Source organism: Bombina bombina, chromosome 4 (genome assembly GCF_027579735.1).
Source record: "Bombina bombina isolate aBomBom1 chromosome 4, aBomBom1.pri, whole genome shotgun sequence".
In the NCBI taxonomy this organism is placed as follows: domain Eukaryota; kingdom Metazoa; phylum Chordata; class Amphibia; order Anura; family Bombinatoridae; genus Bombina; species Bombina bombina.
Genome location: NC_069502.1, coordinates 610,394,299 through 610,406,726, shown reverse-complemented (window position 1 = coordinate 610,406,726; position 12,428 = coordinate 610,394,299).

Sequence of the window (12,428 nt, the reverse complement as noted above, 5' to 3'; positions counted from 1 at the left end):
TCATGATTCAGATAGAGCATGCATTTTTAAGCAACTTTCTAATGTTTTTTTGTTCTCTTGTTACCCTTATTTGAAAAAAGCAAGAATGTAAGCTTAGGAGCTGGCCCATTTTTGGTTCAGCACCTGGGTAGTGCTTGCTGATTGGTTTCTAAATGTAGCCACCAGTGCCCAGGTGCTGAACCAAAAATGGGCCGGCTTCTAAGCTTGCATTCAAATAAAGATGCCAAGAGAACGAAGAACAATTGATAATAGGAGTAAATTAGAAAGTTGCTTAAAATTGCATGCTCTATCTGAATCATGAGAGTTTAATTTTGACTAGACTATTTCTTTACGTTTCCAAAGTATAAAAGTTCAAGATGGTAAATATTTATAAACATGTAGAAATCAAAAATATAAATAACATTTCTTGTCTGCATGCTCAGTAAATAATTTGGCTGAAAATTTTGTTTTTCTGTAATAAAGCACTTGCAGTACAAAATAGATATATTTATTTTACATGTGCAGTAGTGTTTTTTATAAAGACTGTTGTGTAGAAATACAACAAATTTGTGTAACTGATTTAGTTTATTTTCTTATCTAATTAGTTTATTTACTTATCTAATTAATCCAACTCTTGTGAATTTGCTTATCATGTTTTTCCTTTTGCTCAAGCTATTTTGTTCTCCATATTGCAATAAAATTATTATAATATTTCGCTGTACTTAGACCTACAGAAGTAGATTCTTGTTTGTATAAGATATAAATAGTATATATACATATCCCTTGTGAAGGAGGTTATTCAGTTAGAAGATGCTTAATTGAGGCACACACCCATTGTTATGAATGTTTTGGCAGTTGCATTAATTTTAAAAAAAATTGGCTAGATTACGAGTTGTGCGTTAGGCTTAAAGGGACAGTCTACACCAAAAATGTTCTTATTTAAAAAGATAGATAATCCCTTTATTACCCATTCCCCATTTTTGCATAACCAACACAGTTATATTAATACACTTTTTACCTCTGTGATTACCTTGTATCTAAGCCTTTGCAGACAGCCTCCTTATCTAAGTGCCTTTGACTGACATGCAGTGTAGTCAATCAGTGAAGACTCCTAAATAACTTCACGGGAGTGAGCACAATGTTATCTATATGACACATGTGAACTAGCACAGTCTAACTGTGAAAAACTTTCAAAATGCTCTGAGCTAGGAGGCGGTTTTCAACTGTTTAGAAATCAGTTTGAGCCTAGCTACGTTTAGCTTTTCAAAAATACCACCAAGGGAACAAAGCAAATTTGATGATAAAAGTAAATTGGAAAGTTGTTTAAAATTGCATGCCCTATCTGAATCATGAAAGTTTAGTTTTGACTAGACTGTCCCTTTAAAAAGCAGCGTTGGCCGGTCCTAATGCTGCTTTTTAACGCCCGCTGGTATAACGAGTCTTGCAGGTACAAGTGTACCGCTCACTTTTTTGTCCAGACTTGGAAATACCACAAATCCACATATGTAAATTGCGTATCCTCTTTTTTCAATGGGACTTGCATAGCACCGGTATTACGAGTCTGACAAAAAGCGAGCAGTACACCCTCTCCTGTCAAGCCTGGTACCGCATTTTAAAGTCAGTAGTTAAGAGTTTTACACTACAAAGCGGTAGCATAAAACTCTTAACTAAAGTGCTACAAATTACACTAACAACCATAAACTACCTACTAACCCCTAAACCGAGGCCCCCCCCACATCGCAAACACTAAAATAAAAATTTGAACCCCTAATCTGCTGAACCGAACATCGCCACCACTATAATATATATATTAACCCCTAAACCGCCGCACTCCTGCCTCGCAAACATTAGTTAAATATTATTAATCCCTAACATCAACGCCACCTACCTACATTTATTAACCCCTAATATGCCGCCCCCAACATCGCAGCCACTATATTAAAGTTATTAACCCCTAAACCTAAGTCTAACCCTAACCCTAACACCCCCTAACTTAAATATAATTAAAATAAATATAAATAAAAATTACTATAATTAACTAAATTATTCCTATTTAAAACTAAATACCTGTAAAATAAACCCTAAGCTAGCTACAATATAACTAATAGTTACATTGTATCTAGCTTAGGGTTTATTTTTATTTTACAGGCAAGTTTGTATTTATTTTAACTAGGTACAATAGTTATTAAATAGTTATTAACTATTTAATAACTACCTAGTTAAAATAAATACAAAAGTACCTGTAAAATAAAACCTAACCTAAGTTACAATTACACCTAACACTACACTACAATTAAATTATTTCCCTAAATTAAATACAATTAAATTAACTTATCTAAAGTACAAAACCCCCCACTAAATTACAGAAAATAATAAACAAATTACAAGATTTTTAAACTACATGACACCTAATCTAATCCCCCTAACAAAATTAAAAAGCCCCCCCAAAATAAAAAAAGCCCTGACCTACACTAATTTACAAATAGCCCTTAAAAGGGCCTTTTGCAGGTCATTGCCCCAAAGTAATCAGCTCTTTTACCTGTAAAAAAAATTACAAATCCCCCCCAACATTAAAATCCACCACCCACACAACCAACCCTACTCTAAACCCCACCCAATACCCCCTTAAAAAAAACTAACGCTAACCCCTTGAAGATCACCTTACCGGGAGAATTCTTCATCCAACCGGGCCGAAGTCCTCAACGAATCCGGCAGAAGTGGTCCTCCAGACGGGCAGAAGTCTTCATTCAGACGGCAACTTCTATCGTCATCCATCCTGCGCGGAGCGGGTCCATCTTCTAGACATCCGACGCGGAGCATCCTCTTCTTTCCACGGCGACTGAAGAATGAAGGTACCTTTAAGTGACGTCATCCAAGATGGCGTCCCTTCAATTCCGATTGGCTGATAGAATTCTATCAGCCAATCGGAATAAATGTAGAAAACATCCTATTGGATGATGCAATCGGCCAATAGGATTGAGCTGGCATTCTATTGGCTGATTGGAACAGCCAATAGAATGCCAGCTCAATCCTATTGGCTGATTGGATCAGCTAATAGGATTGAAGTTCAATCCTATTGGCTGATTGCATCAGCCAGTAGGATTTTTCCTACCTTAATTCCGATTGGCTGATAGAATTCTATCAGCCAATCGGAATTGAAGGAACACCATCTTGGATTGGATAGGGTTGGTTGTGTGGGTGGTGGGTTTTAATGTTGGGGGGGATTTGTAATTTTTTTTTACAGGTAAAAGAGCTGATTACTTTGGGGCAATGCCCCGCAAAAGGCCCTTTTAAGGGCTATTTGTAATTTAGTGTAGGGTAGGGCTTTTTATTTTGGGGGGGGGTTATTTTGTTAGGGGGATTAGATTAGGTGTAATTAGTTTAAAAATCTTGTAATTTGTTTATTATTTTCTGTAATTTAGTGTTTGTTTTTTTTGTACTTTAGCTAATTTTATTTAATTGTATATAATTGTATTTAATTTATGGAATTAATTTAATTGTAGTGTAGTGTTAGGTGTTAGTGTAACTTAGGTTACGTTTTATTTTACAGGTACGTTTGTATTTATTTTAGCTAGGTAGTTATTAAATAGTTAATAACTATTTAATAACTATTCTACCTAGTTAAAATAAATACAAACTTGCCTGTCAAATAAAAATAAACCCTAAGCTAGATACAATGTAACCATTAGTTATATTGTAGCTAGCTAAGGGTTTATTTTACAGGTAAGTATTTAGTTTTAAATAGTAATAATTTAGTTGATTATAGTAATTTTATTTAGATTTATTTAAATTATATTTAAGTTAGGGGGTGTTCGGTTTAGGGTTAGACTTAGGTTTAGGGGTTAATAACTTTAATATAGTGGCGGCGACGTTGGGGGCGGCAGATAAGGGGTTAATAAATGTTGGTAGGTGGCGGCTACATTGGGGGCGGCAGATTAGGGGTTAATAAATATAATGTAGGTCAGGTGTCGGCGATGTTGGGGGCAGCAGATTTGGGGTTCATAAGTATAATGTAGGTGGCGGCAGTGTCCGGAGCGGCAGATTAGGGGTTAATAATTATAATGTAGGTTGTGGCGATGTCGGGGGTGGCAGAGTAGGGGTTAATAAGTGTAAGATTAGGGGTGTTTAGACTCGGGGTTCATGTTAGGGTGTTAGGTGTAGACATAACTTTTATTTCCCCATAGGAATCAATGGGGCTGCGTTATGGAGCTTTACATTGCTTTTTTGCAGGTGTTAGACTTTTTTTCAGCCGGCTCTACCCGTTGATTCCTATGGGGAAATCGTGCACGAGCACGTTACACCAGCTCACCGCTAACCTAAGCAGCACTGGTATTGGAGTGCGGTAAGGAGCAAAATTTTGCTCAACGCTCACTTCTTGTCTGGGTTGTAAAAACCCGTAATACCAGCGCTGTCTGTAAGTGAGCGGTGAGCATAAACTGCTCGCTAGCACCACATAGCCTCTAACGCAAAACTCGTAATCTAGGTGATTGTTTTTCTATGTGTTTTTTTAAGGGGCATTTTAAAGCAAAAATGCTTCTTTAATATTGGTATTAGTGAGCCTATGGGGCGGCATATGTATCAATGTGCGAGCGTATCATGTCCGCTGCACATCGCTACACATCGATAAATGCCGACAGCATACGCTGTCATCATTTATCATTGCACCAGCAGTTCTTGTAAACTGCTGGTGCAATGCCGCCCCTTGCAAATTGGCCGCTAGCAGGGGGTGTCAATCAACCCAATCGTATTTGATCGGGTTGATTTCTGTCCACCGCCTCAGAGCAGGCAGACAAGTTATGGAGCAGCGATCTTTAGGGGCCTCAACTCCATACGGAGCTTGATAAATATGCCCCTATATTACTATTTGTTAAATGCATAGTTAAAGTCACAATCTGGAGCTGTAAACCTTACAGTCCAAAGCTCTAATTGGTGAAGTCGTTCAACCACCGCTCCTAATTGACTACCAATCTATGCCATGCTCAGTAGCTGGTAGTCAGAGGGGCATATGTATCAATGTGCAAGTGGACATGATACGAAGCAGCGTATCATGTCTGCTGCACATCGCTACACATCGATAAATGCGACAGAATACGATGTCGGCATTTATCATTGTACCGGCAGTTCTTGTGAACTGTTGGTGCAATGCCGCCCCCTGCAGATTTGCAGACAATAAGCTGTTAGCAGGGGGTGTCAATCAACACGATCGTATTCGATCGGGTTGATTTCTGTCTGCCGCCTCAAAGCAGGCGGACAAGTTAGACCGCTGCTTCATAACTTCTGTTTCCGGCGAGCCTGAAGGTTTGCCGGAAACAAGGTGCATCAAGCTCCATAATATGCCCATTAATCTTTGAGAATGGGACTATACCGATATGTTTAACCCCCTTGCTTGGTTTAAAGTTAAAAGTGATAAGTGGAATTGAAACTCTGTACCCGAAGAGACCTGTGTGCATTTATAATAACAGCATAAGGAAATAGGTCACTCACTACTAACCAGTACTTAATTAACAATGTATCCAATAAGGAATATAATACAACTTCCCATTTATTTGTAGATCTTGAGAAACAAGTTTGAGGAGAACAGTTACATATGGTTTCATCTACATGATGTCTTATAAATTTCATGCCATTCTGGCGCTTTCATTCTATGTTATCATCAGTTGTTACAATCAGGAGATGTTTTATGTCACCAGCAGTTTACACCGTTTACAATAGAGATGTCTATTTGGAGGTTTTGTGAACCTCCGTATGTGGAAGAAGACGGCCCTTTGTGACACTCAGCTTTTTTTGTTGCCGAATTTATTCTTGTGTAACAACTGTTGCACAAAAATGCATTTTGCAATGAAAATAGCTGAGCGTCACAAAGGGCCATCTTCTTCCACATACGGAGGTTCTCTAGTTTACAACGACAATGGAAACAAAACTTATGTGTTTAACCACTGCAAAGGTGTTAAACACATAGTTAAAGTCAAGTCACAGGGAAATGCTGTTCCCAAGCCGTAAATTACCAGTGAGCCAATCAAGATTGGCAGTTGCAAAGCCCCACCAATTACCAGCTTGGTTAAGCTTGGGAGTGGCATTGCTTGTGGCGGAACACATAGAGTGCCCTGGTGAGTAGTGTAAAAATGATATGCTCTAAAAAATGAGAACATGTCATTTTGCACTACAGTGTCCCATTAATGACAGTTTGCAACTTTATCAGTAAATTCAACTTTATCAGTAAATTCATTTTGTAAAGCTGCAGCCCAGCATGGCCAGTTTGTAAACAGCGTCATGTAAATAAGTTTGACACACTTAAAGGGACATAATACTCATATGCTAAATCACTTGAAACTAATGCAGTATAACTGTAAAAAGCTGACAGGAAAATATCACCTGAGCATCTCTATGTAAAAAAGGAAGATATTTTACCTCACAATCTCCTCAGCTCAGCAGAGTAAGTTCTGTGTAAAAAGTTATACTCAGCTGCTCCCAGCTGCAGGTAAAAATATAAAAAAAATGAAGAAATGAACAGCAGCCAATCAGCATCAGCAGCGCTGAGGTCATGAACTCTTACTGTGATCTCATGAGATTTGACTTAACTCTCATGAGATTTCATAGTAAGCTTCCTTTACCTGATTGGTGAAATAATATGAGAGTTCACGAGGCTCATCCTTTCAGCTGTCCCAGGACAGACACACTAAAATGCTGCTTAGAAATCCTTTACAATGGGAGGTGGCTACTGAGGAACATTTGAGGTAAAATATCTTTCTTTTTTACATAGAGATGTTCAGGTGATATTTTCTAGTCAGCTTTTTACAGCTATGCTGCATCACTTTCAAGTGTTTAAACATTTGGGTATTATGGCCCTTTAATACAGAAAATCTTTGACATATATTTCTGACTTCTCTGATTGGTGTTGCTAGTGGAGATGTCTGCTTCAGATTTGATATATTCAGTGACCAGGACTTACTAGAAGAAACAGACAAGAAGACTAAAAATCTCCAGTGAAATATGTGGGCTTTATCTGATCCTCGTGATATTCATCTAACTTTCCTCAAAACAGCAACAGGAGCAGTCAGTGGCGTAGCGTGGCTTGTCAGCGCCCAGGGCAAGGCAAAAATTGTGCCCCCCTAACCCATTAGCACTGACTGCATCTCTTCCACCAGTACAGTAGGGATTGGCAAATTTGCTTTGAATCTAGGAGCCATCTCAACAATTTAGGAGACAGGTTTTTGTTTTAAAACAAACAAAGCTTTATTTTTAACAACAAAAATATATACTATATATATAATTGTAAACTCTACATTCATCCTTAAAAATTAGGACTCAATATGGTTGCAGGCAGCCATTACTTTATTATATACATTAAGTAAGTACATTATAGAACTTAACAATTACATTTTTTTTTTGGTTCAATATTTAAACATGGGATTTCATTTTTAAAATACATCTGAGCCAGCATGTCAGAGTGTGAGAGTGATCTATGCTGCTTTAAAGTGAAAGACGGTTATTTTATTTCAAATTCATTTTTAACCTGGGTAAAACATACAAGATGTAGACAAATTAATTTTTAACCTGGGTAAAACATACAAGATGTAGATCCTACATCTTGTATGTTTTACCCAGGTTAAAAATGAATTTGAAATAAAATAACCGTCTTTCACTTATCTACATCTTGTATGTTTTATTTTATGCAGGTTAAAAATGAGTTTGAAATAAAATAACCGGCTTTCACTTTAAAGCAGCATAGATCACTCGCACACTCTGGCATGCTGGCTGGCTCAGACTCTGGGTCCTTTGGAAGTTGGAACTTGGCTGGCTGTCTCAGAGTGACTCTGGGTCCTTTGGAACTTGGCTGGCTGGCCCTGGGACATCACCTGGGTAATGGTAGAGTCTAAGCTGCATATTGTGCAATTTGTTATTTCCAAACCCCATATAGCCCCAAAAACAGCAACAGGGGCTATAATAATTTAATTATAATTCTGGCTGGCAGTGGCACTGGTGGTCTGGTCCTGATACAGACCCGGTGATGAGTTTGGTAATTTTGGTTGACACTAACCTTATCGTTGCGGTGGCGGCGTGCTAGTCAGTCTAATTCCACTCTGGCTCTGCTGCTCTGACTTCTTCCTCCCTCCTGATATGCATGCTGGGAGTGGACCATGCTAAATGGTGACGTAAACGCTAGTCTAGCAGCAGGTAACGGTCAGATAGGATTATACTAATAAATTATGATAATTAAATCATTATCAGCACGTCTTGCCTTCAGAGTAGTAGACAGTTCACTTGAGAGACAGATCGGCTGGGCGCAGGCGCCTGTCGGATTTTTTAGCCTCCCTGTAATGCCGCTGGGAGTGGGACTGTGACTGTCTACTGTCTTGAGATGGTGGGGACTGGGGAGGCTGGGAGCTGAGCATTTTGCGCCCCTCAGAATTATGCGCCCGGGGCAACCGCCCCTGTGGCCCCCCCCACGCTACGCCACTGGGAGCAGTCATACAATTCTGACCAGTTGACCACTCTCTTTCTGCACAGAACTGTATCTTAGGCAGGTTTGTCTTATATTTATATACGTTTGTCTACGTGAAATATCATTTTTGAAGGGGAATGTGAGGAATAAAGTTTGTGTGAAAGTAGCACAAAGTAATTTTTTTGTTTTTTTGTATTCAGGTGACAGTAACAGACACTATTCCCATCTGAAGAGTAATTAACCTATTGTATTATTAGTCCTGCTTTATTCAGATAAAAACTGACATACATACCTGGTTTAATAAAGAGATATTTATAAAAGCTGGGAATCAGTGGCGGTTCTACACGGGGGCCTACAGGGGCCAGTGACCCAGTAAAAATGTCCCTGCCAACCCCCTGTGCCCCCCCCTGAGCTGCCCGGTAATATCAATTAAAAGAAAAATGGACATAACTCTTAACAGGATTCATAGTGTGTTTCAACTTTTTTACGTCCGGACCAGGTCGCCTCCGGCTGTACCCAGCCCATATTCCACTTCCACCCACAACCGGCACCCCTTCTAGCCTGCTACTCAGCTGGAGCAGGACTGAGTCCGTACTACTAGTCTAGCAGACAGCAGGCACAGCTTGTTTCCTGATCTATGCATACTGTGAGATGTCACGTGATCACGCGCGTGACGTCACGTCAGCGAGAAGACCCGCACTGTGAGGGTAGTATCAGTAAAACAGGGGTGACCCGGGTGAGATAGCGTTTATTGATGGTATATCTGTGTGTATTTGTGTGTCTTATAGGGAATATATTACCTCATAAACAAAATAAGCCGCATCAGAAAAACATAATTTATGTAAGAACTTACCTGATAAATTCATTTCTTTCATATTAGCAAGAGTCCATGAGCTAGTGACGTATGGGATATACATTCCTACCAGGAGGGGCAAAGTTTCCCAAACCTTAAAATGCCTATAAATACACCCCTCACCACAGCCACAAATCAGTTTAACGAATAGCCAAGAAGTGGGGTGATAAGAAAAAAGTGCGAAAGCATAAAAAATAAGGAATTGGAATAATTGTGCTTTATACATAAAAATCATAACCACCACAAAAAAGGGTGGGCCTCATGGACTCTTGCTAATATAAAAGAAATGAATTTATCAGGTAAGTTCTTACATAAATTATGTTTTCTTTCATGTAATTAGCAAGAGTCCATGAGCTAGTGACGTATGGGATAATAAATACCCAAGATGTGGAACTTCCACGCAAGAGTCACTAGAGAGGGAGGGATAAAATAAAGACAGCCAATTCCGCTGAAAAATAATCCACACTCCAAAATAAAGTTTTAATCTTATAATGAAAAAAACTGAAATTATAAGCAGAAGAATCAAACTGAAACAGCTGCCTGAAGTACTTTTCTACCAAAAACTGCTTCAGAAGAAGAAAACACATCAAAATGGTAGAATTTAGTAAAAGTGTGCAAAGAAGACCAAGTTGCTGCTTTGCAAATCTGATCAACCGAAGCTTCATTCCTAAACGCCCAGGAAGTAGAAACTGACCTAGTAGAATGAGCTGTAATCCTTTGAGGCGGAGTTTTACCCGACTCGACATAAGCATGATGAATCAAAGACTTTAACCAAGACGCCAAAGAAATGGCAGAAGCCTTCTGACCTTTCCTGGAACCGGAAAAGATAACAAATAGACTAGAAGTCTTTCAGGAATCTTTAGTAGCTTCAACATAATATTTCAAAGCTCTAACTACATCCAAAGAATGTAACAATCTTTCCTTAGAATTCTTAGGATTAGGACACAATGAAGGAACCACAATTTCTCTACTAATGTTGTTAGAATTCACAACTTTAGGTAAAAATTTAAATGAAGTCCGCAACACCGCCTTATCCTGATGAAAAATCAGAAAAGGAGATTCACAAGAAAGAGCAGATAACTCAGAAACTCTTCTAGCAGAAGAGATGGCCAAAAGGAACAACACTTTCCAAGAAAGTAATTTAATATCCAGAGAATGCATAGGTTCAAACGGAGGAGCTTGTAAAGCCCCCAGAACCAAATTCAAACTCCAAGGAGGAGAGATTGACTTAATGACAGGTTTTATATGAACCAGAGCCTGTACAAAACAATGAATATCAGGAAGATTAGCAATCTTTCTGTGAAACAGCACAGAAAGAGCAGAAATTTGTCCTTTCAAGGAACTTGCAGACAAACCTTTATCCAGACCATCCTGAAGAAACTGTAAAATTCTAGGAATTCTAAAAGAATGCCAGGAAAATTGATGAGAAGAACACCAAGAAATGTAAGTCTTCCAGACTCGATAATATATCTTCCTAGACACAGATTTACGAGCCTGTAACATAGTATTAATTACGGAGTCAGAGAAACCTCTATGACTGAGAATCAAGCGTTCAATCTCCATACCTTCAAATTTGATTTGAGATCCTGATGGAAAAAAGGACCTTGAGATAGAAGGTCTGGTCTTAACTGAAGAGTCCAAGGTTGGCAAGTAGCCATCCGAACAAGATCCGCATACCAAAACCTGAGAGGCCATGCTGGAGCCACCAGCAGAACAAACGAACGCTCTTTTAGAATCTTGGAGATCACTCTTGGAAGAAGAACTATAGGCGGAAAGATATAGGCAGGATGATACTTCCAAGGAAGTGACAATGCATCCACTGCCTCCGCCTGAGGATCCCTGGATCTGGACAGATACCTGGGAAGTTTCTTGTTTAGATGAGAGGCCATCAGATCTATTTCTGGAAGTCCCCAGATTTGAACAATCTGAAGAAATACCTCTGGGTGAAGAAACCATTCGCCCGGATGTAGCGTTTGGCGACTGAGATAAGCCGCTTCCCAATTGTCTATACCTGGGATGTGAACCGCAGAAATTAGACAGGAGCTGGATTCCGTCCATACAAGTATCCAAGATACTTCTTTCATAGCCAGAGGACTGTGAGTCCCCCCTTGATGATTGACATATGCCACGGTTGTGACATTGTCCGTCTGAAAACAAATGAACGATTCTCTCTTCAGAAGAGGCCACGACTGAAGAGCTCTGAAAATCGCACAGAGTTCCAAAATGTTGATTGGTAATCTCGCCTCCTGAGATTCCCAAACCCCCTGCGCTGTCAGAGACCCCCATACAGCTCCCCAACCTGTCAGACTCGCATCTGTTGAGATCACAGTCCATGTTGGAAGAACAAAAGAAGCCCCTTGAACTAAACGATGGTGATCTGTCCACCACGTCAGAGAGTGTCGTACAATCGGATTTAAAGATATTAACTGTGATATCTTTGTATAATCCCTGCACCACTGGTTCAGCATACAAAGCTGAAGAGGTCGTATGTGAAAATGAGCAAAGGGGATCGCGTCCGATGCAGCAGTCATAAGACCTAGAATTTCCATGCATAAGGCTACCGAAGGGAATGATTGAGACTGAAGGTTTTGACAAGCTGAAACCAATTTCAGACGTCTCTTGTCCGTCAGAGACAAAGTCATGGACACTGAATCTATTTGGAAACCTAAAAAGGTTACCCTTGTCTGAGGAATCAATGAACTCTTTAGTAAATTGATCCTCCAACCATGTTCTTGAAAAAACGACACAAGTCGTTTCGTATGAAATTCTGCTAAATGAGCAAGCACCAAGATATCGTCCAAATAAGGAAATACCACAATACCCTGTTCTCTGATTACAGATAGAAGGGCACCGAGAACCTTTGAAAAAATCCTTGGAGCTGTTGCTAGGCCGAACGGCAGAGCCACAAACTGGTAATGCTTGTCTAGAAAAGAGAATCTCAGAAACTGAAAGTGATCTGGATGAATCGGAATATGCAGATATGCATCTTGTAAATCTATTGTGGACATATAATGCCCTTGCTGAACAAAAGGCAGAATAGTCCTTATAGTTACCATTTTGAATGTTGGTATCCTTACATAACGATTCAATATTTTTAAATCCAGAACTGGTCTGAAGGAATTCTCCTTCTTTGGTACAATAAATAGATTTGAG